Raw genomic sequence first — 26,372 nt, forward strand, 5'->3', positions numbered from 1 at the left:
CTGGTAAAGTAACTGGTAAAGTATCACAGTACTTCATGTGTCATCTGAACTGGAAGTCCAAATTTGGACTGCACTTAGCACGTGATGATGATGTTGCATCGGAGTACATTACAATTTAGTGCATTAACCAAATGCCTTGCCTAAAGATTTACCTAGGAAAGTCCTTTCTTAACCTATTTAAATCATGTCAAATATGTGACGCTTTTGCATTTTTAAAAACGTTTTATGGTAGAACAGAAGTTGGAAGCACCTATGGTCTTATTAGAAAAGGTAAACGTTAAAACGCATAATGGTTCATATTGTTTTCAGTAAAAGCATAGAGTACTATGTGGTATAATTCGATACTTAACGGTAGGTTTTACAATCCTGAATGTCACATAACATCAGTGGTGAATGCGCGCCTCAGGCTATTTCTTCCAAAGCGAATCCGAGAGAGACCGACGCCGGGCGCGGAAGCTTTTTCAGAAGACGACAGGTGTCACTGTGTCCTCGCGCTCCATCCGCACGCTGACGCATGATCACTAGCAGTGATGTCTACTCAAAACACAGGATTCCGCTGTCATATGATATCACACTAACAACACCTCCCTCCACTCCCCAACTACACATGATATGATAGAAAAGCTTTATACTGATAGAAGGCTATGTTATTGAAAGCACCTGTTCCAAAATGGAAGAGTGGCTAAATTGGGCATAGCCTACCTCTTGGTGTTATCACTCTTCAAGTTGATCCAATGCGGTCTGTCTCAATAACATATGTTACAATATGCAGAAATCGCTCTGCCATTTCCTGGTTGCTAAAATCCTTATAGCCTCATTTTTAGTTTGTGACAAAACAAGCAATTGTATCATCTAAACTGCTATGAAATATGTTTTCAATAGCCACAAATATTGTTTTTTCAGTTGTTTGAAGCGGGTGTGCAAAACCGGAAAAGAAATACACGAAAACTAAACTTAAGAACAGGAAGCATAGAAGTAGTGCACATGGAACAGATCTATCGCTTCTTAGACTTGCTTTCAATGAAAATGACAGATCTGTAACTCACATTTCGCGGTCGTCCATCAATATTGATCCATCAATGATCATCACATGGGCTGACATTTGTTATTTTACCCTATAGGCTAACTATTAACCTTAGGCTAAAGCCAATGTTAACTGGTCAATAGTTTACTGCTTAGTCTATCTTACCATTGACTATGAACCCCAGCCCCTTTCGTTTTTTTCTATATCGTTTTAACAGTTTTAGAATGGTTGGTGTGACAATAAATGGTGCTTGAAATGGGTTGGTTCGTGAACGGAATGGAGTTGGCGCGCGCCAAGTAAATAAAAAGCCTGTGTTTAATTTCCACGTGGTGTAGGCTCCGGGTGCTGCTATAGCAACCCAGTTCTGGGAGGTTGGGGTTATAAATAGAGGGCGTGGCAGAACTGAGTTTGGAGCCGCCAACAGTAGCATAGTAGGGCGATAGTCTCCACTGATAGAACCGACGGCGGCAGCAGGAGCAGCAGCCACAGGATAACGTGATTACGGCTCATTAGCTCTCCGCTAGTGAGACAGACTTAGATACAGAGCTGTGCAGAGGAAAACTGACTGTGAAACCTTAGCTCGCGCTCGTCCATGGAACACAGAAGAGATGCGTGAGAAGCCAGCTGATTCGGGTAACTGACCTGCATGAAGAAGTTGCTCACTGTCCATTCTATTGTCGGCCACTCAAAAGGACCCAAGTGACACAGCACAATGCTTGAGGTAAGAGTTATATTTAGTGTGTACCTGCTATATTCTTGGAAAGTATAACTAGAGAGTTATGTTGTATTTGTGTAAATTGACAGTTAAGGCATCTCCAGTTCCTGCTAAAATTCTTACTTCTGCACCTCCTATTTTTCAGATGAAGTGACAATCAGCTGTATTCAACCTAAACTGTTCTTGATCGACCAACATGCAATGGAGCGAAAAATAACTAAAACAAAAACACTGAAGAGTCCCACACCCTCACTTTCCAGTCTTCCAGTTGCAAACTACATGGTCTCCTGGATGACATTTGCTGACCTTACATGATTGGATCCCTGAGGATCTAAGGAGAATCAATGGCGGGGTGGATAACATGACGAACGTGACCAATGAGACTCTTACAAGCACGACCATCATGAGCAACATGACCAATGAGACCATCCTTTGGGGTCCGCCCTATAGCCTCCAGATCTCGTTGCCCCTAACGATCCTGGTCGGGATGCTATCCTATTGACAGTCTTCGGCAACGTCTTAGTGGTCATCGCTGTGTTTACTAGCCGGGCCCTGAAGGCCCCTCAGAACCTCTTCCTGGTTTCGTTGGCGTCGGCGGACATTTTGGTTGCGACCCTGGTCATTCCCTTCTCCTTGGCCAACGAACTCATGGGCTACTGGTACTTTGGTAAAGTCTGGTGCGAGATCTACCTTGCACTGGACGTTCTCTTCTGTACGGCATCCATCGCCCATCTGTGTGCCATTAGTCTGGACAGGTACTGGTCAATCACCAAGGCCATCGAGTACAACCTGAAACGGACACCGCGCAGGATCAAGTGCATCATCGTCATCGTGTGGGTCATCGCCGCTGTGATCTCGTTCCCGCCCCTCATCAGCATGGAGAAGGAGAGCGATAAAGAGGAGGGGCCGGTGTGTAAGATCAACGAAGACAAGTGGTACATGATCTCGTCCAGTATCGGCTCGTTCTTCGTGCCCTGCATCATCATGATCCTCGTTTACATCCGGATCTATCAGATCGCTAAGAAACGGACGCGGGTACCACCGGGCGACCGGAAACTCAAAAATGGCGGCCTCAGTGTCGCCGGTGACGGGCAAGAAGGAGAACGGAGCTGGGGGAGTCGGAGGTGACCAACACGCTTGTCACGAGAAGCTGAACGGAGAGCAAGGAGACAGAGAGGGGGATGAACACAGAGGAGAGGACGGGAGATAAACGGCGTGGACATGGAGGACTCCTCATCGTCTGACCACCAGGTCAACAACCCCTGTTCTATCAAGAAGAAGAAACACACGGCTAAAACCAAACTGAGCCAGATCAAACCAGGAGTGGACCACCCGGCGCTGCCTAAACTGGTGGTGAGACAGAGCTCTAAGGGGAGTCGATGGAAGGGGAGACAGAACAGGGAGAAACGTTTCACCTTCGTCTTGGCTGTGGTCATTGGAGTTTTTGTCGTTTGCTGGTTCCCCTTCTTCTTTACCTACACTCTGACGGCGCTCTGTGACTCGTGTTACATACCTGACACACTGTTTAAATTCTTCTTCTGGTTCGGCTACTGTAACAGTTCAGCCAATCCCATTATCTATACAATCTTCAACAATGACTTCCGAAGATCTTTTAAAAAGATTCTCTGCAGGGATAACCGAAGAATGGTATGATTAGACTTGGGACTTTTTGGTTGTTTGTATGTTTTTAAAAAATATATAAATTGTTATCGTGCATGGTCGGATCCGTGGCTTTAAACAAATAATGTACCGTTTTATGTTGCAAAGGCTTTTGGGGGAAAGACTAAAACCCACTACAGTACGTGCAGTAAAAGCATCAAAATGTTGTTTTTCCAAAAGGTCGACAGCACTACGCCACACCACAGCTTGGAAACAAACTATCCTGTGAATACAGACTTTAAAAAAGCTCAACCATTCCAGCCACGTTCATTCAACCAATGTTTTTCTACAGTTTTGTGAATGTTTGAATCACAATATTGGATAAACGTGGCCAGGAGTATGATACTATATGTAGTATTTTATGATATGATGTTGAAATAATTGTCTCTTTCTGAGCCACCTTGGTGTGTTCTATTCATTGTTATTGAAACACACGGCCATTTCATATGATATCAAGCTACAACTGGGAGAATGGGTTACCATAGTTTTGTTAAAGAATAAACATCTCCCAATGACCATTGTCATGGTTTCTGAACTCTTATATGAACGTCAACTCTGAGATGACAGCATCACAATAGTATACGTGGTCACACACACACACACACACACACACACACACACACACACACACACACACACACACAGACAGAGCAGTGTTACTTCTGATGAAAATAATAATAATGCCTTAAGTTCATAGCTAGGGAGAGAACACAGACAATGGGATCGGGAGAAAGAAGTGAGACTGATCATTGTTCATGAAAAAGCTGAAAGAGTGTGAGGACAGGGAATATAGTGTGTCATTTCAGAAGTAGCACACTGTATACGGAATAGCGTTCCATTTTGAACATAGCCTAGCAGCTGTAATCAAAGGAACAATGTTAATTCCCAGTCTGTTCAGACTGACACACGCACACACACACACACACGCACACTGGTAGTTAGGCAGTTATGAGAGCAGGTCTCATCCATGTTGCAGAGTAACGTATCATTTAGAGTTCCACGTACCGCCGCCTCACGCATCATTAAACCCAGGATGTGGATCTAGCTGGCTCATCAAACCAGAACCTGATAGACTGGTCATGGGCAGAACACTCACAAACAAACACACACTCTCTCTCGCTCTCTCTAACTACTGAGCTCACATTTAAAGAAGACATCAAATGAATGTTAGTCTAACCCTAGCTATGAATGTTAGTCTAGCCCTGGCTATGAATGTTAGTCTAGCCCTAGCTATGAATGTTAGTCTAGCCTTAGCTATGAATGTTAGTCTAGACCTATGAATGTTAGTCTAGCCCCTAGTTATGTTAGTTTAGCCCTAGCTATGAATGCTAGTCTAGCACTAGCTATGAATGTTAGTCTAGCCCTAGTTATGTTAGTCTAGCCCTAGCTATGAATGTTAGTCTAGACCTAGCTATGAATGTTAGTCTTGCCCTAGTTATGATAGTTTAGCCCTAGCTAAGAATGTTAGTCTATACCTAGCTCATAGAGGAGCACAGCATGGTTTTTAAATGCCAATATCGTCTGTGTGAAGATATTGGCTATGTTCCCTCATTTTCAGGCAGAGAAACAGACCATAGACCTTTTTTGTAGATTTTTTACTCCAAACAAGCCACCACGCTCTGTGTTCGTTCACTTGGGCCACATAACAAGAACCTCATATGAATCAGCTCAACTAACAGACCTGCTGGTAAGTCTACAGCCCTCCCTACACACGCACGCACACACACACACGCACACACACACACACACACACACACACACACACACACACACACACACACACACACACACACACACACACACACACACACACACACACACACACACACACACACACACACACACACACACACACACACACACCTCATGGTAATAGATCAACAAACCTGAGTGCTCATTTGTCACCAAGAGGGCCCAACCAATCAAAATAAAGGAATCAATGTCACCCTCTTTCCTGCCATCTCGGACATATCAATTGAAGTTAGGAGGAGATGCTGTGGAGCTGGAATCACATTTGACCTGACTGCCTCACTGGTGATGTCATAATACCGTATAGTGGAGGAGGGAAATGATGATGAATCCAACACACCTGCGTAATATTCTGACCTCCAGTGCACTTTCAGCAAAAAACATCAGCTTTTTCAAGGGGCCTACCCAAACATACCAAACAATATCATCGGGGCAGAATAGGGCAATATGATTATGGGCATTGGTGTGATGACGAATTGTACAAAGCTGAAAAACATACGCACATCCAGGTACTTTTCTCAGGTACTGGAGTTGTAAGCAAACTAATGGACAACAGGAAGGAAAACGCTGCACACTGCTGCTCATGCTCCCAGGTGATATTTATTAACAACAAGGTTTCGACCCTTAGGTCTTCATCAGGCATCCATAACCCAGGTGGGGGCGGAAGGTCCTATATATAGGGGCAGTACTCAGTGACATCACTTCCTGAAACAGGTAAGATAGGTAAAATAAATTATAACATAGTTTCCCAATGTTAACATTCAATGTATCAATATATATGATCATACACAGGGAATGTGATCAATATTTACAGTAATATACATACACATACAATATTCAATTAGGATTTTTTTTAAACACAGTTTAGACATATTGAAACTATAAAAACGGTTTCAAGTCAAACTCGTCATTAAGGCCAAGAGGAGACAGTGTGTTGAGCCTGTGGATCCAGAAAGAATCCCTTTGAAGAAGCTTCCTCTCAGTGTCCCCTCCCCAGCGTGACATCTTGACCATTTCTATTCCAATGTATCTCAGAGAACTAATAGGAAGTCCAGCTTGTACAAAATGAGCAGCAACCAGATTGTTTTGTCTCACCTGTCCGTGTGTTGCTGCGGTGCTCACTGATCCGTGTCTTAAGGCTTCTATGGGTTTTCCCTGTGTAAGACAGACCACAAGGACATTTCAACATGTAAATAACATTGGGGGGGGGAATGAGTTGCATTTGTATGTGAAGCTACATTGAGCACATCGGCCACATTTGTAATTACCCCCCGGAACCTTGTCCAAAAACGTTTCCCTTTTCTCTGGTGGGTAATCAGTTTTAACCACAATATCTCTCACGCTTGGGGGTCTTTTAAAAAACATACCCGGGGGATATTTAAAAACGGGTTTCAACTGTGGGTCGGTATCAGTAATGTACCAGTGCTTCCTGATAATGTCCTTAAATGCCATCTCCAATGGTGAGTATTGGGTAAAGCATGAATTGACTGATAGTGAGATTTTTAATAAGTGGACGTGGATGAAAGCTGTCACCACTAAGGAGGGTAATTCTGTCCATAGGTTTCCTATAGAGATCTGCAGAGAGGGAGGTTTTGTCCTGAATAACCATCACATCAAGAAAAGAGATTTGCGAAAGGTCATAGTTAATGCTGATGTGAAGGTGTTCATTCATAGAGTTTAGGTAAGCATGGAATTCCAAAAGTTCTTCTTGGGTGCCTGTATAGATCACAAAAATGTCATCCGAATATCTCAGAATTAGGAGAATATTGGAGAGAAAAGGGTTAAGGTCTGGATTCAGCACCAGCTGTTTTTCATACATACCTAGATACAGGTTAGTATAATTAGGAGAATATTGGAGAGAAAGGGGTTAAGGTCTGGATTCAGCACCAGCTGTTTTTCATACATACCTAGATACAGGTTAGTATAATTAGGAGAATATTGGAGAGAAAGGGGTTAAGGTCTGGATTCAGCACCAGCTGTTTTTCATACATACCTAGATACAGGTTAGTATAATTAGGAGCCATAGTACTCCCCATCGTTGTCCCTTTGGTCTGGAGGAAGAAGTCTCCTCTGAAGAGACAATAGTTGGAGGGTAGTGCCAGTTCAGTCAAGTCCACCATACAATTGGTGCTGGGTAGAGCATTAGGGGGACGTACATTGAGGTAGAACATGAGGGCCTCTTGGCCGCCCTGATGGGGGATGTTAGTATACAGACTGGTAACATCAAAAGTACACAGAGTAGAATTTTCAGGTACAGTTGAAGTCGCAAGTTTACATACACTTAGGTTAACAAACAATAGTTTTGGCAAGTTGGTTAGGACATCTACTTTGTGCATGACACATGACACATGCATGAAGTAATTTTTCCAACAATTGCTTACAGACAGATTATTTCACTTATAATTCACTGTATCACAATTCCAGTGGGTCAGAAGTTTACATACACTAAGTTGACTGTGCCTTTAAACAGCTTGGAAAATTCCCGAAAATTATGTAATGGCTTTAGAAGCTTCTGATAGGCTAATTGTTATCATTGGAGTCAATTGGTGTACCTGTGGTGTACCTGTGGATGCATTTCAAGGCCTACCTTCAAACTCAGTGCCTCTTTGTTTGACATCATGGAAAATCAAAATAAATCTGCCAAGACCTCAGTCACCTCTGGTTCATCCTTGGGAGCAATTTCCAAACGCCTGAAGATACCACGTTCCTCTGTACAAACAATAGTACGCAAATATAAACACCACGGGACCACGCAGCCATCATAGAGCTCAGGAAGGAGACACGTTCTGTCTCCTAGAGATGAACGTACTTTGGTGCGAAAAGTGCAAATCAATCCTAGAACAGCAGCAAATGACCTTGTGAAGATGCTGGAGGAAACAGGTACAACAATATCTATATCCACAGTAAAACAGGTCCTATGTTGACATAACCTGAAAGGCTGCTCAGCAAGGAAGAAGCCATTGCTCCAAAACTGCCATAAAAAAAGCCAGACTACGGTTTGCAACTGCACATGGGGACAAAGATCGTATTTTTTGGAGAAAATGTCCTCTGGTCTGATGAAGCAAAAATAGAACTGTTTGGCCATAATGACCATCGTTATGTTTGGAGGAAAAAGGGGGAGGCTTGCAAGCCAAAGAACATCATCCCAACCATGAAGCACGGAGTGGCAGCATCATGTTGTGGGGGTGCTTTGCTGCAGGAGGGACTGGTGAACTTCACAAAATAGATGACATCATGAGAAATGAAAACTATGTGGTTTTATTGAAGCAACATCAGGACATCAGTCAGGAAGTTAAATCTTGGTCACCAATGGGTCTTCCAAATGGACAATGACCCCAAGAATACTTCCAAAGTTGTGGCAAAATGGCTTAAGGACAACAAAGTCAATGTATTGGAGTAGCCATCACAAAGCCCTGACCTCAATCCCATAGAACATTTGTGGGCAGAACTGAAAACGTGTGTGCGAGCAAGGAGGCCTACAAACCTGACTCAAGTTGCACTAGCTCTGTCAGGAGGAATGGGCCAAAATTCACCAAACTTACTGTGGGAAGCTTGTGGAAGGCTACCCGAAATGTTTGACCCAAGTTAAACAATTTAAAGGCAATGCTACCAAATATTAATTGAGTTTATGTAAACTTCTGACCCACTGGGAATATGATGAATGAAATAAAAGCTGAAATAAAATAATTCTCTCTACTATTATTCTGACATTTCACATTGATAAAATAAGGTGGTGATCCTAACTGACCTAAGACAGGGAATTTGGCGACGGTGCATGTAAACTTCCGACTTCAACTGTATATGGTCCACTGATTTTTTTAAATGGACGAATTGTAAAAAAAAAATAGAACAGAGAGAACAGAGAGAGAGAAAGAGATACATGAATGTATTTGGCTACCTGTGTTTTCCACAATGAGAATGTAGTCTCCGTGGTGGTAGAATGCCCCCCAAAATGTTGATGATTCATCTGATTTAAAAACCTGTTATTAACTTCCAGTAGGCCTAACTTAATACCTATTATTAAATATGTTAGCTTAATAACGGCAACAATCTATTTGCAATTAGTACTGTTCGTACACTGAGATTGTAGCCTAGAGGTTGGACATACCAACAATAGGTCATGGTAACCTTAATAATAATCTCCATGACAACTACATTATCATTTTTTATTTTATTTAACCTTTATTTAACTAGGCAAGTCAGTTAAGAACAAATTCTTATTTATAATGATGGTAGCTACTGTATTCTAGTCTGGGTGAACACATAAAGCTATTGTTCACTTTAACTGGAATAATCTATTTGATAATGGATTGGGCTGTATGTCCAACACATGATGAATATATGCCAACACCAATTTATGGTTAACCTTAATAATAACCTTAATAATCTCTTTGATAAATACAGGGAAATGCCAAAATAATGGAAACACTTGATTAAATGAGGGATACAAAGTATTTTGAAAGCAGGTGCTTCCACACAAGTGTGGTTTTCTGAGTTAATTAAGCAATTAACATCCCATCATGCTTAGTGTCATGTATAAAAATGCCCAGTTGCCCATTACTGTGGCTACCATGGCTAGAAGAAGAGCTCTCAGTGACTTTGAAAAAGGGGTCGCAAAGGAGCATAGGGAGTATAAAGTATGTGTGTGTATGTGTATGTGTGTGTGTGTGTGTGTGTGTGTGTGTGTGTGTGTGTGTGTGCGTGTGCGTGTGCGTCAGTCAGTCACCAGATCTCAACCCAATTGAACACTTATGGGAGATTCTGGAGCAGCACCTGAGACAGCCTTTTCCACTAAATTATGGAATTTCTCGTGGGAGAATGGTGTTGCATCCCTCCAAGAGTTCCAGACACTTCTAGAATCTATGCCAAGGTGCATTGAAGCTGTTCTGGCAGCTCGTCGTGGCCCAACTCCCTATTAAGACACTTCATGTTGGTGTTTCCTTTATGTTGTCAGTTACCTGTATATGATAGTACCATAGAAATATAATGAATATCTATTTTAAATGAATAGATCTATCTTTCTATGGATAGTACTGTATTAGGCTGGGTGTATTGTATACCATGATGCCAAATTCCCTAAACACAGATTTCCCGGAAAACTATTTGGGTGGACAATCTATTTTCCAGAGCTCATTATTACCGAACGCAATTATCTCTCATCCTCTCACAGACAAACAGAGGACATTTGGGGATTTGATTATTGAACCTTCCTGCCATTCTGAAACGCACACAGGCGCACATGCACACATTCATACACACACAGACACAAACTCTAAACAGACACACATACTCAGCCGTTTTTTCTCTCCTCTCTCTCTGTGCCATCGATGGAAACAGGAAGATTTCCTGTTCACTCTGATAAGAGACATAATATTGATGTTTTCAGTCGCTCACAGTTGCATTAATGAGGCTTTAACAGAATACAGCAAAGACACACACACACACACACACACACACACACACACACACACACACACACACACACACACACACACACACACACACACACACACACACACACAATCATAAAGGAGATTCTTCCCATGAACAAACGTCAATCATGGATATTACTGTAGAGTATATTATATTATAGGGTTTAATTCTGATATAATAATGATAGATGAATATAACAGTTATATTAAGACCCATTCTTATTGGTGCTCACTGATCCAGTGTTCCGGGTGTTCCTTCCTCACTGTGTGAGGGCATACAGTATAAAGACTGTTGTAAAGGAGGGACAGAGCTTCACTGTGTTCTCAAACTCACGTTCAGGGAGAGATATTATTATTTTAATCTGAAGTCACATTGATGTATGTGTGTGTGTATGTGTGTGTGTGTATGTGTGACTACACATGAAATTGTGATGCTGTCATCTCACAGAGTTGACCTTCATAAAAGAGTTCAGAAATCATAACAATGTCCATTGAGTCCATTAATCCAATGTCCATTAATCCATATTCCCTGTAACTTGATATCAGGAGGGACAGAGCTTTACCATAATCAACAGCCTCTCTCTCTCTCCTCTCCCTCTCTCTGTAGAGAGCTCTAATCTTCTATCCAGTGGGTGGTGATGGACAGCTTGTGGGTGTGTGATGGAGATTAGACCCAAGTACTCTCCTATTTGGCAGTCTGTAATGGCCTTAAACATAAACTGACTTTTTGCTAGTCGTAAACCCATGTCCTCATTGTCTTGTACAAAGGAGACGTTTTGATTTTCAAACTTGATTCTCAAGCAGTGATAGAGTAGTTTGGGTGTTCTCAATAAAAGCTTTTTTATGATAGCAGGGCGTGATGGTTTAATACAAGTAAGCCATTATCCTTGAAGTCTTGTATGACCAGTCTGTGATAGCTTGATGGTGTAAATGGCCATTTTGATAGCAGTGGGATGTCGTGCAACATCATAGTCGTGTACAAAGGTGTTTTGGGTATTTTCTATGAAAGAATCTCTAATATGTTTGTAGTAGAAATTAGAGTAATGATCAGTGTCAGTCTGGCTGAAAAGAGGCCGTTATGCCTCCATCCACAGAAAACTGGAGCAGGCCCATATGCACAAAGCAGCTCATACATAACTAGTGACCTTAATTCATCATTAGGGTTAGACTGACATTCATAGCTAGGGCTAGACTAACATTCATAGCTAGGGCTAGACTAACATTCATAGCTAGGGCTAGACTAACATTCCTAGCTAGGATTAGACTAACATTCATAGCTAGGGCTAGACTAACATTCCTAGCTAGGGCTAGACTAACATTCCTAGCTAGGGCTAGACTAACATTCATAGCTAGGGCTAGACTAACATTCCTAGCTAGGGCTAGACTAACATTCCTAGCTAGGGCTAGACTAACATTCATAGCTAGGGCTAGACTAACATTCCTAGCTAGGATTAGACTAACATTCCTAGCTAGGGCTAGACTAACATTCCTAGCTAGGGCTAGACTAACATTCCTAGCCAGGGCTAGACTAACATTCATAGCTAGGGCTAGACTAACATTCATAGCTAGGATTAGACTAACATTCCTAGCTAGGGCTAGACTAACATTCATAGCTAGGGCTAGACTAACATTCATAGCTAGGATTAGACTAACATTCCTAGCTAGGGCTAGACTAACATTCATAGCTAGGGCTAGACTAACATTCCTAGCTAGGATTAGACTAACATTCCTAGCTAGGGCTAGACTAACATTCATAGCTAGGATTAGACTAACATTCCTAGCTAGGGCTAGACTAACATTCCTAGCTAGGATTAGACTAACATTCCTAGCTAGGGCTAGACTAACATTCCTAGCTAGGGCTAGACTAACAACCCAAAAGGCAGACTATTATGTATCAGGCATCTACTATGGTGGGAAATGAAGACAGCAGCTGACAACTTATGATAAGGCTGAGGACTGCTGGCAGACTTAGCAAGACAGAGGAAATGACTATTCATTAGTTAAAGGACCAGTTTAGAAAATTTATTGAGGAAACAGAATGGATGTGATAATGAGGATTCAGGAAGTCAGTGAGAATGGAACGGATGAAGCAGAGGGCCGCAGATGAAGGATCCAGACTCTGTAGAGTTTGGCTTGGAGTCTCAGGTAGACGTCCCCGTCAGGCTGTGGTAGTAAGGCTGCTGTGGTGATGACAATCCCCCCCAAGAGATCCTCGGAAGAACCTTATAGATACTAGCTAGACGGATGCAAAACCTTGATCAGGCTCATAACATGCAGTGTCATTCAACGCAACATGCACTAGACTAACATTCATAGCTAGGGCTAGACTAACATAACTAGGGCTAGACTAACATTTATAGCTAGGTCTAGACTAACATTTATAGCGAGGGCTAGACTAACATTCATAGCTAGGGCTAGACTAACATTTATAGCAAGGGCTAGACTAACATTCATAGCTAGGGCTAGAATAACATTCATAGCTAGGGCTAGACTAACATAACTAGGGCTAGACTAACATTTATAGCTAGGTCTAGACTAACATTTATAGCTAGGGCTAGACTAACATTCATAGCTAGGGCTAGACTAACATTCATAGCTAGGGCTAAACTAACATTTATAACTAGGGCTAGACTAACATTTATAGCTAGGGCTAGACTAACATTTATAGCCAGGGCTAGACTAACATTCATAGCTAGGGCTAGACTAACATTTATAGCTAGGGCTAGACTAACATTCACATAACTGTAAACTCTCAGGCAGAGATTGTATTGCCAAAGAATTCCTTCACATAATTCAAACCAGACGCAAAGAGATTCAGGTTCACAGCCAACAGGTGTGTGTGTGTGTGTGCTTGCATTGTGATGAAATTCCTGGCTATCCCCGTCCACAACACCCTAGCAAAACTGAAACCTACTTGAAGGTAACAGCGCTCACTCTTGCCCCTAGTGGCTGATTTCCACGTAATCTCCTGACGTCCTCAGATGGATGGACGTCGAATACTGACTTGCACCGTGAGTTACCGGGCGGGAACAGATACCTACAGAAAGCATCTCTGTGGCATTTTATTGGGGTTGAATGTAATGGTGTTATCTTTCATATTGGAACCCGACACCTTGATTCTGTATCTGTTATGTTGTTAGAGGAAAGTTTCCTATCAAAGATACGTCTCTTATACTTCCTACTGAGATGCATTGTGATCATAACTCATTTCAATCTCCTGTTACACACACACACACACACACACACACACACACACACACACACACACACACACACACACACACACACACACACACACACACACACACACACACACACACACACACACACACACACACACCTCGCCTTTTCTGACACAGTTGAAACAGTCCGTCTCTGTCCTATTCAGACACAGTCGGCAAATTTACCACGGTAACTCTTCCTCTCTGTCCGTTGGTTTATAATGAATCTATACACCAGCCTAGCGCTCCAGTCTCCAGCAGAAACAGACCGGCCGTAGGGCAGTTTGGCAAATGCCAGATGGGCTGGTCCATTGTTAGCTGAGTGGGCCTGTCTAAATAGTTTTTTCTTGAGCAGAATTATCATTATTTGGCTAATACTGGGGGCCTTGAAGAAAACAATGGGCTAGTTTGGGGGCCTCAAGGAAAACCGGTGTGTTAGAAATGCCCAGGCCGATATCTGGTCCCAGTCCGTCTCTGGTCTCCAGCCCAAAAAGCATTATATTATATTAGATTATATTATATTACACAAATCTCTCCTGTCATTCTCTCTCCGCAGTCTCTATGGGGTTTTTTCATTACTGGTACCTACTAAAAGAGAATGCTAGAAATTAATGGAATGCCTTCTTATCCTATTAGAACCCAATGGCCTGTGGAAAGTATTGGGGGCACACACACACACACACACACACCACTTCCCTCTGTCATTGCAATGCGTCATTGGAAGTTTTATACATTTTTGCATTTCTAGAAAAAAATCATGCCGGTGATTCATAAATGCAGATTTTTTTATACAACTGCATTTTTCTATGAGTATCTTGTTGTAGCTGGAACCTGATGCACCTGAGGGAGGGATGTGTGTGTTAATGTGTGTGATGGACAACAATCAGGCAGGAGCAGAGAGCTCTTAATGGGATGACATGAATGAAACAGATATTGTGAAGTGGCCAACAGATATTGAAGAGGGCCAAGCGTGTCATGATGAATGTATTATTCAACAAATTAGATATTTTCACTCATCTTTGGTAAACTTGGTAAAAAAAAAAATGTACAACATTGCTCCATTTCAACTGACACTATTTTTTGTGCATGTTATAGGGAATAGGGTGCATTATATAGGGAATAGGCTGTTATTTGGGGTGCTTCCTAGAATGCAATTCAGGCCCCTAGTCTAGGTCAATATATAGTAGGAGGAAGATAGATAGCCTTACTGTCATAGTCAGACTTACTACCTGTATGTCAGTTGGGATAGAGCCTTGAGTGCCGGTTGGGCCCTAGCCTGTCAGAGATGTCTTCATGGGCCTGTTCACAGCACCACAGTGTAGGAGGAGGATACTAGAGGATAACCTTCCTGTCACAGCCTGTGATTTACTACCTATCTGTCTGAAGGGGGGCTCCAGTCTCTCACTCATTCAATTACCACTTTTTTATGACTCGCAGACCATCCACAGAGCACACATGCGCACACGCACACGCACACACACAGCATCCCCCAGAGTAAACACAGTAATCTCTGCTCAATCAAATACAGCCAGAGGGCCTCATCCAGATGGGATAACTCACAGTCCTGAAGATGCCATGCTGCCAGGCAGTCCCTACTCCCCACCTTTATTGGTTTGTTTGGGCTTTTACAGCAAATAGCTAATAACTGAGTCTGTCTGGTCTCTACCCGCTGCTGCCACAACACAACAATTCAAAAAATGGGTCTGTTTTTTTACACTCATTTTCTCCTGGCTGTCACTGAGGGAAAGAGCTGTTTGGTTGTTCATCGATAATCTGTTTATCAATATGTTTCCAAGCCCACAACCAAACATAACATCATGTAATGTTCTACCGTCTATGTTGGCGATGAGGACAAAACAACAATCGGGATATTGATGATTCCTCAGACATTTTCTTTTTATTTCCTGGCTGTCACTGTAGAAAGAGCCGTTCGTCTGTCCTCCGATAAACTCGACAAAACCTGCCACCGGTAGTCCAAGTAATCACACATTACAAACATCTCGTAGACCGTCTATGTTGAAGATTAGAGCAAAACAACAATTATCACTGTCTAGGCTTCTCCTTATTGGTTCAATGAATCTCAATCACATGCTGGTAATGATCATAACAATCTCCTTCCACACCTTGCAATAACCCTGATGTAATGTTGGCGCGGTGAGACATCCTCCTCCGGGAGTCTCTGCAAACCTAAGAAGGATGCCGGAAATTGAACCTCTGTCGGTTGCCTGACTGCCTCTAATTTCAACCATTTGAAGCACATCTGTAATCTTTTCCTGTTGCATTACCTTCGGGGTGTGTGTGTCTCTCCAAGGATGAGGAGATTCTGAAAGAACAAATACTCGTTATCGCTTATCTCCTCAAGCGCTGCCGCGCCGACATCAGCCGGTGACGACGGTGGCAGGCCTGTATAGCCTACAGTACAGCCTTGAGTCCCACTCTCTCTTCCATGTTTGTGTGGTTTTATTGGACGATAGGACAGTGTAAAGAAGACAAGAAAGGTATGAGTGTGAGACAGAAGGGGACTGGGTAGAGTTTGATCCCATGCCAAATCAGGCCAATCTGTGTCCTGTCCAGGGGGTGTACTTATACATCAAATTGCCTTAAGTTACAACAAGAGATAAGTTCCTGACCAATGGGCTGTTCTGGCTCCTTTCCTATGGGCCGTTCTGGCTCCTGCCCTATGGGCCGTTCTGGCTCCTGCCCTATGGGCCGTTCTGGCTCCTGCCCTATATTCTGGGCCCTGGGCCGTTCTGGCTCCTGCCCTATGGGCCGTTCTGGCTCCTGCCCTATGGGCCGTTCTGGCTCCTGCCCTATGGGTCGTTCTCAAGCGAGGCTACTTACTTTACTTACTACATCTCAGGCTGCTACGTGTTGTTTTCATATTTCAGCTGAGAGTTCCCACTTAGCCACTTAGCAGGGGGGAGGAGAGGTCCCCAGATGTGAGAGCAATGGAGGGAGGGATGGTGGAGCTGGAGGACGACTGGGGGGGAGAAGAGGGAGAGGGGTTTGTTAGTAAGAGGGACCAGAATAAGCTGGCTGTTTGTTATATTGGCCCCCCAGGGACCCTGAGGATAGACTACTAGGAACTCTGGACAGGCTCCATCTGGCTCCATGCTGAGTGGGTCAGAGAGATAACACACACACACACACACTCTGGACCAATCACTGGGGGATGACACATCCAGGAAAACGTTCCTCTCTCTAAGATCACATCCTTAAAGTGGGCTATGGGGTAATGTTTCTGTTTATATATCTCAATATGGGATCAGCACTTTTCCTTGACCCATGAGACCTGAGATCAGGAAAATACTCCAGTTATAAGAGAACTAAAAGTGTGTGAATGTTTAAATGAGGCCTCTGACTGGACATCATACTGTACCACATAGTAGTTCATGACAAATGGAATACCACGGACTATCTGCTGCTTTTTGGGGTCATTTTTCATTTCGTGAAGATTCGATCTCACTATTTTGCTGAGAAAATCCCCCATGGTCTGAGTAATTCCCCATGAAACAAACAAAACTGCCAACATGTGAGCAGAGAAAGAGAGAGAGAGAGAAAGAGAACAAGAGAGCGAGAGAGAGTTTAGAGAGTAGAGCAGATGGTTTCCCTCCCCTAAGCTCTCCTCTCCACTTTTCCTGCCGCTGCTCGGATGGACAGATCTGCCTGTTGTGAGGAAAGAAGGATCAAATGATTACTTCATCAGCATTCCACGCAGCAACTCACACGGACAACTGACTCTCTCACTCCTCTCCCTGTACATGGCCCCGTACACACTCAGGTTGTACAACTGACGTACAACACATTTGACACAACTGTTTTAATACAGCAGAGAGTTTGTCTGCACAATTTTACGTAAACAAAGGTTGTCAAGAATCAATGGTTGTGTAATTGCTTTTGTGCAGTGAAGCTCTCCGTTGTCAGACACAACAATACCAGTTGTAACACAACCGTTGTGTCACATAATTAGCATTTGACCTGCTTTGTGTCTTATTTTTATATTCCTCCATCCATCCATCCATCCATCCTTCCATCCATCCACCCATCCATCCTTCCTTCCATCCATCCATCCATCCATCCATCCATCCATCCATCCATCCCCACCCACCCACCCACCCACCCACCCACCCACCCACCCACCCACCCACCCACCCATCCATCCTTCCATCCATCCATCCATCCATCCATCCATCCATCCATCCTTCCACCCACCCACCCACCCACCCACCCACCCACCCACCCACCCACCCACCCACCCACCCACCCACCCATCCCCATCCATCCATCCATCCATCCATCCATCCATCCATCCACCCTTCCACCCACCCACCCTTCCACCCACCCACCCACCCACCCACCCACCCACCCACCCTTCCACCCACCCACCCACCCATCCTTCCATCCACCCATCCCCATCCACCCATCCTTCCATCCACCCATCCACCCATCCACCCATCCTTCCATCCACCCATCCTTCCATCCACCCATCCTTCCATCCACCCTTCCACCTACCCACCCACCCTTCCATCCACCCACCCATCCTTCCTGCCATCCACTAACCACTAATAAGCTCTAAGGATATAAGGCTTCTTTGTAAATCAAAAACATGAGGCATATGTCTGCCTTTTTCTCAGCGATTGTTGATGTAGAAGATGTATTTAAAAACTTCCCATTTGTCTTTCCCTGTGGGAAGGGATTGAGGGAGGGGTGAGAGGATGGAAGGATAAGAGGATAGAGGGCAGATGTGGTTGGAGCGGTAGAGGAGAGGAGAGAGAGAGCATGGAGTTGCTTCAGGGGCCAAGGCTTATTTCTAAAATGCACTCTTTGTTTCTCTCTCTCTCACACACACACACAACTGTATTGATTAACAATGTGTTGCTCAAGAGAGATACAAACAAAGTGACTCCCTGCAGACTCTCTACAAGAGCTTCTCTTTACTATGACCTGTGCTGCCATGCAACCAATACATCGGCATAGTTTAAAAGCCTTTTCTTCCCAAACAGTAAATAAATACATGGGCTCACAAGTGGGATGGAATACAGTTTTCCACTAGCTGTCAGAAGTATTTGAATATTTTATTTTTATTTGATCCTTTATTTAACTAGGCAAGTCAGTTAAGAACAAATTCTTATTTATTTTACAATGACGGCCTACCCGGCCAAACCCGGACGACACTGGGCCAATTGTACGCCGCCCTATGGGATTACAATTACAGCCAGATGTGATGCAGCCTGGCTAATAATAATGGATGGTTCTGGATACAAGTTGAGCTATCAAGTGGAATAGAATAGTCAAATGACACTGTGAACAAGTCTATCTGAAGAACAGAACAAAGCCCATGCTTTTGAAAGAAAAGTGAGAGATTGTTTCATTATGGTTGTCTAGTAGGCTTAGAGTTAAGGCAATAGACTACGTAGTTACTGTGGATCAACTATTTTAGAGCATATGATCATCTCCGGTTTATGACAATTGATTATTATTTGATGTGGATTAGGTCCTATTAAACAGTAGCCAACTGTCATTGCTAATTCAATCTAAAGATTGATAAAAGCGTCCAACTGAACCTATTTGCCACCCATTTTCCAGATCAAATAAACGTACAGTATAAACACACACAGGGAGAGGGAGAGAGAGAGAGAGAGAGAGAGAGAGAGAGAGAGAGAGAGAGAGAGAGAGAGAGAGAGAGAGAGAGAGAGAGAGAGAGAGAGAGAGAGAGAGAGAGAGGGAGAGAGAGAGAGAGACACAGTCTTGTAACAAATGTATATTTGCTAATGCACCTGTTTTTCGTTTTAAGGTCCACGCGACAAGGCTCATTCCCAGCTTAAATATTTGCTCGTCATGTAGGTTTAACATCCGCATTGTTCTTCTAGCTCTCTGAGGTGCATTAAATAACATGTACGAGTAACCACCTCTCTTAGATTATGTCCCAAATGGAAACCATTGTGTCCCAAATGGAAACCATTGTGTCCCAAATGGCCAATAGGGCTCTGGTCAAAAGAAGTGCACTATGTAGGGGATAGGGTGCCGTTTGGGAAGCATATCTTTCATGCTCTCTCATGTTTCTCTTAGCATCTCCAAGATCGCATAGCAGTTCAGACGTCTTTTGTCCTCGTCTTGCCGTGTCCTGTATATATATATATATTTACAACTTTTTTCACATACATTTTATTTTTATTTTCCATCAACTCATCTTCAAAACACTCTCCTGCAACCAGCCTCACCAATTTATAAAAAAATATTATTTACCTCAGATCTGTAATCCTCCAAGAAGCTAGCCAGGAACTCCAAGAAGCTAGTCAGGAGCTAGCCCAGAAGCTAATCCAGAAGCTAATCAGAAGCTAGTTAGCTTCTTTACTGGCAAATCGTTAGTATTCAGCGAACCACGGTTTGTGGTCATCAGCTATCCTTTAGCTCGAAAATCTATCGAAAATCTATCGCCAGTTTTGTACGGCGCAGCGCGGCTCGGAACGGAACATACCGGACCAATTTTTCTCTCCATGTCCCTGGATTTCAAATGCTCTCTGGACATTCATACCCGGATCTCACAGCTAGCTAGCTGCTATCCGTGTGACAGTCGGCTTTCGTCGATTCCGGAGAAAACATTGATTGTTCCGGTGCTAGACAGCTCCGTCAATCACTCCTGAGTTCCATCATTCACCCCTGGGCTGCAGTCACCTATCCGGACCCGTTTTACTGCCTACGCGGAGCCCCACCGGGCCTTCACAACTGGACTGCCGACGTTATCTACCTGAAGGAGATCCGGCTGGCTCCTCCGTCGCGACGTTACCTGAACGCCCATCTGCGGCCCGCTAACCGTTAGCTGTCTTACCGGCTGCTATCTGAATAGACAATCGGACAATTTATTTATTTTTATTATTATTATGTTTTCTTCTCGGGCCTCTATAACTATATCTATTGTTCTTATTTTTGTTGTTGTTGTGTGATCTGGATTAATCCCCTCTACCACACGGAACCCCACTAATCTACTGACCGAAAGCAAGAGGTGGCTAACAACAGACCTCCATCCTATGCTAGCTTGCTACCGATGGCCTGGCTAGCTGTCTAAATCGCCGTGACCCTCAACCAACCTCTCCACTCACTGGACCCTTTTGATCACTCGACTAAGCATGCCTCTCCTTAATGTCAATATGTCTTGTCCATTGCTGTTCTGGTTAGTGTTTATTGACTTATTTCACTGTAGAGCCTCTAGTCCTGCTCACTATACCTTATCCAACCTATTAGTTCCACCACCCACACATGCAATGACATCTCCTGGTTTCAATGATGTTTCTAGAGACAATATCTCTCTCTTCATCACTCAATACCTAGGTTTACCTCCACTGTATTCACATCCTACCTTACCTTTGTCTGTACATTATACCTTGATGCTATTTTATCGCCACCAGAAACCTCCTTTTACTCTCTGTTCCAGACGTTCTAGACGACCAATTCTTATTGCTTTTAGCCAGCCGCACCCTTATTTTACTCCTCCTATGTTCCTCTGGCGATGTAGAGGTGAATCCAGGCCCTGCAGTGCCTAGCTCCACTCCTATTCCCCAGGCGCTCTCTTTTGACGACTTCTGTACCCGTAATAGCCTTGGTTTCATGCATGTTAACATCAGAAGCCTCCTCCCTAAGTTTGTTCTATTCACTGCTTTAGCACACTCTGCCAACCCGGATGTTCTAGCTGTGTCTGAATCCTGGCTTAGGAAGACCACCAAAAATTCAGACATTTTAATTCCAAACTACAACATTTTCAGACAAGATAGAACTGCCAAAGGGGGCGGTGTTGCAATCTACTGCAAAGATAGCCTGCAGAGTTCTGTCCTACTATCCAGGTCTGTACCCAAACAATTTGAACTTCTACTTTTAAAAATCCACCTCTCTAAAAACAAGTCTCTCACCGTTGCCGCCTGCTATAGACCACCCTCTGCCCCCAGCTGTGCTCTGGACACCATATATGAACTGATTGCCCCCCATCTATCTTCAGAGCTCGTGCTGCTAGGCGACCTAAACTGGAACATGCTTAACACCCCAGCCATCTTACAATCTAAACTTGATGCCCTCAATCTCACACAAATTATCAATGAACCTACCAGGTACCTCCCCAAAGCCTTAAACACGGGCACCCTCATAAATATCATCCTAACCAACTTCCCCTCTAAATACACCTCTGCTGTCTTCAACCAAGATCTCAGCGATCACTGCCTCATTGCCTGCATCCGTAATGGGTCAGCGGTCAAACGACCTCCTCTCATCACTGTAAAACGCTCCCTGAAACACTTCAGCGAGCAGGCCTTTCTAATCGACCTGGCCGGGGTATCCTGGAAGGATATTGACCTCATCCCGTCAGTAGAGGATGCCTGGATATTTTTTTTAAATGCCTTCCTAACCATCTTAAATAAACATGCCCCATTCAAGAAATTTAGAACCAGGAACAGATATAGCCCTTGGTTCTCCCCAGACCTGACTGCCCTTAACCAACACAAAAACATCCTATGGCGTTCTGCATTAGCATCGAACAGCCCCCGTGATATGCAGCTGTTCAGGGAAGCTAGAAACCATTATACACAGGCAGTTAGAAAAGCCAAGGCTAGCTTTTTCAAGCAGAAATTTGCTTCTTGCAACACTAACTCAAAAAAGCTCTGGGACACTGTAAAGTCCATGGAGAATAAGAACACCTCCTCCCAGCTGCCCACTGCACTGAAGATAGGAAACACTGTCACCACTGATAAATCCACCATAATTGAAAATTTCAATAAGCATTTTTCTACTGCTGGTCATGCTTTCCACCTGGCTACTCCTACCCCTGTCAACAGCACTGCACCCCCAACAGCAACTCGCCCAAGCCTTCCCCATTTCTCCTTCTCCCAAATCCATTCAGCTGATGTTCTGAAAGAGCTGCAAAATCTGGACCCCTACAAATCAGCCGGGCTAGAAAATCTGGACCCTTTCTTTCTAAAATGATCTGCCGAAATTGTTGCCACCCCTATTACTAGCCTGTTCAACCTCTCTTTCGTGTCGTCTGAGATTCCAAAAGATTGGAAAGCAGCTGCGGTCATCCCCCTCTTCAAAGGGGGGGACACTCTTGACCCAAACTGCTACAGACCTATATCTATCCTACCATGCCTTTCTAAGGTCTTCGAAAGCCAAGTCAACAAACAGATTACCGACCATTTCGAATCTCATCATACCTTCTCTGCTATGCAATCTGGTTTCAGAGCTGGTCATGGGTGCACCTCAGCCACACTCAAGGTCCTAAACAATATCTTAACCGCCATCGATAAGAAACATTACTGTGCAGCCGTATTCATTGATCTGGCCAAGGCTTTCGACTCTGTCAATCACCACATCCTCATCGGCAGACTCAACAGCCTTGGTTTCTCAAATGATTGCCTCGCCTGGTTCACCAACTACTTCTCTGATAGAGTTCAGTGTGTCAAATCGGAGGGTCTGTAGTCCGGACCTCTGGCAGTCTCTATGGGGGTGCCACAGGGTTCAATTCTTGGACCGACTCTCTTCTCTGTATACATCAATGAGGTCGCTCTTGCTGCTGGTGAGTCTCTGATCCACCTCTACGCAGACGACACCATTCTGTATACTTCCGGCCCTTCTTTGGACACTGTGTTAACAACCCTCCAGGCAAGCTTCAATGCCATACAACTCTCCTTCCGTGGCCTCCAATTGCTCTTAAATACAAGTAAAACTAAATGCATGCTCTTCAACCGATCGCTACCTGCACCTACCCGCCTGTCCAACATCACTACTCTGGACGGCTCTGACTTAGAATACGTGGACAACTACAAATACTTAGGTGTCTGGTTAGACTGTAAACTCTCCTTCCAGACCCATATCAAACATCTCCAATCCAAAGTTAAATCTAGAATTGGCTTCCTATTTCGCAACAAAGCATCCTTCACTCATGCTGCCAAACATACCCTTGTAAAACTGACCATCCTACCAATCCTCGACTTTGGCGATGTCATTTACAAAATAGCCTCCAATACCCTACTCAACAAATTGGATGCAGTCTATCACAGTGCAATCCGTTTTGTCACCAAAGCCCCATATACTACCCACCATTGCGACCTGTACGCTCTCGTTGGCTGGCCCTCGCTTCATACTCGTCGCCAAACCCACTGGCTCCATGTCATCTACAAGACCCTGCTAGGTAAAGTCCCCCCTTATCTCAGCTCGCTGGTCACCATAGCATCTCCCACCTGTAGCACACGCTCCAGCAGGTATATCTCTCTAGTCACCCCCAAAACCAATTCTTTCTTTGGCCGCCTCTCTTTCCAGTTCTCTGCTGCCAATGACTGGAACGAGCTACAAAAATCTCTGAAACTGGAAACACTTATCTCCCTCACTAGCTTTAAGCACCAACTGTCAGAGCAGCTCACAGATTACTGCACCTGTACATAGCCCACCTATAATTTAGCCCAAACAACTACCTCTTTCCCAACTGTATTTAATTTATTTATTTATTTTGCTCCTTTGCACCCCATTATTTTTATTTCTACTTTGCACATTCTTCCATTGCAAAACTACCATTCCAGTGTTTTAATTGCTATATTGTATTTACCTTATCACCATGGCCTTTTTTTGCCTTTACCTCCCTTCTCACCTCATTTGCTCACATTGTATATAGACTTGTTTATACTGTATTATTGACTGTATGTTTGTTTTACTCCATGTGTAACTCTGTGTCGTTGTATCTGTCGAACTGCTTTGCTTTATCTTGGCCAGGTCGCAATTGTAAATGAGAACTTGTTCTCAACTTGCCTACCTGGTTAAATAAAGGTAAAATAAATAAATAAAATAAAAATGTAGCGCAGCACAAAGCAGCACTCCAAAAACCAGCACAAATACAACATCACTGTTTATATCCCCTTTCTTTGATAGATATGAACATGAAGTTTGTGTACGATAAAAATTATACTAATGCTCAATTTTACATCATATTCATTTATGTTTTGTTATATTCTTGTCTACATTTACCCTTTTGTGGATCGGTGAAGTAATTTAAGATCAATCTTATATTACATGTCTGTCTGGTATACTCATAACAGCAATGACATTTATATTGTGTGTTTTCCTTTAATCCTGTAACAGCAATGACACACAGCCTGGTATGTGACTGGTGTCAACGTGAAACATGGGCAGTCGCTTTTTTCCAGGAAATACAATTATTTAGACGATGTACACAGTGTGTGTGTGTGCCACAGGAGGCTGCTGAGGGGAGGACAGCTCATAATAATGGCTGGAATGGAGTCAATGGAATGACATCAAACACATGGAAAACACAGGGTTAATGTACCTGATACCATTACATCTATTCTACTCCAGCCATCACCACGAGCCCGTCCTCCTCAATGAAGGTGCCACCAACCAAATCAATTTAGAGTTTTCCTTTTTTCAATATAAATTATTATAAAAAAAATATTGCAACCAATAGACTGGTATACCGTATATATGGGGGATACAACAATCCCAGCTCTGCAGATTTTGCTGCAACGAGACAGAATCGTTCGATCTGTTTTGATACTGTCCATACGTAGCTTGTTGTTGGTTGCAGGTCCAGGAACAGATGAAGAATTGCAACACATACCTGAACTCTGGAGATAGGGTGATCTGAAAAGTCAGAGTCAATCGATCAATAATATAATAATACTCTAAGCAGAAATGTTTTTCTTTCATGTATAATTTGTGGAAACTATGAGAATAGAGAGAACTTTTGTGAAACGGCACAGTTGGAAAAATATATGGCAAATAGAAATCAAAACTGAATGGTGTTCAGAGATAGATCAGAGGGGTTGAGTGGAGCTGAAGGATGGGACTAAAAACAAACTAAATATAACTAATGTCAAATATACTGTGTCTGTAAAATGTATATAGTGTGTATAAGCTGGAAGTAGAAGCCTTGTGTTGTTGTTCATTAGTTTACTCCAATTACGGAAGGTAGGGTTAGGGGAAAATAATAAAGGAAAATATATATAAATAAATTATAATATATCTACATCTATATTTTTTACATAATATATACACTATATTTATACACTACCGGTCAACAGTTTTAGAACACCTACTCATTCAAGGGTTTTTCTTTATCTTTTGCTATTTTCTACATTGTAGAATAATAGTGAAGACATTAAAACTACGAAATAACACATATGGAATATGTAGTAAGTGTTAAACAAATCAAAATATATTTTATATTTGAGATTCTTCAAATAGCCACCCTTTGCCTTGATGACAACTTTGCACACTCTTGGCATTCTTTCAACCAGCTTCACATGGAATGTTTTTCCAACAGTCTTGAAGGAGTTCCCACATATGCTGAGCACTTGTTGGCTGCTTTTCCTTGACTCTACGGTCCGACTCATCCCAAACTATCTCAATTTGGTTGAGGTGGGGGATTGTGGAGGCCAGGTCATCTGATGCAGCACTCCATCACTCTCCTTCTTGGTAAAATAGTCCTTACACAGCCTGGAGTTGTGTTGGGTCATTGTCGTGTTGAAAAACAAATCATAGTCCCAATAAGCCCAAACCATATGGGATGGTGTATCGCTGCA

At 43.2% G+C, this 26,372-nt stretch overlaps 2 pseudogenes; one reads left to right on the plus strand and one right to left on the minus strand.

Annotated features, from left to right (window-relative positions):
* Positions 1-1,532: 1,532 nt before the first annotated feature.
* LOC139396238 (alpha-2A adrenergic receptor-like) lies at positions 1,533-3,476 on the plus strand (annotated as a pseudogene).
* A 13,226-nt stretch (positions 3,477-16,702) lies between these two features.
* LOC139396237 (glyoxalase domain-containing protein 4 pseudogene) overlaps positions 16,703-26,372 on the minus strand; it is a 33,596-nt pseudogene continuing 23,926 nt past the window's right edge.

The sequence above is a fragment of the Oncorhynchus clarkii genome, unplaced genomic scaffold (genome assembly GCF_045791955.1).
Source record: "Oncorhynchus clarkii lewisi isolate Uvic-CL-2024 unplaced genomic scaffold, UVic_Ocla_1.0 unplaced_contig_5710_pilon_pilon, whole genome shotgun sequence".
In the NCBI taxonomy this organism is placed as follows: Eukaryota; Metazoa; Chordata; class Actinopteri; order Salmoniformes; family Salmonidae; genus Oncorhynchus; species Oncorhynchus clarkii.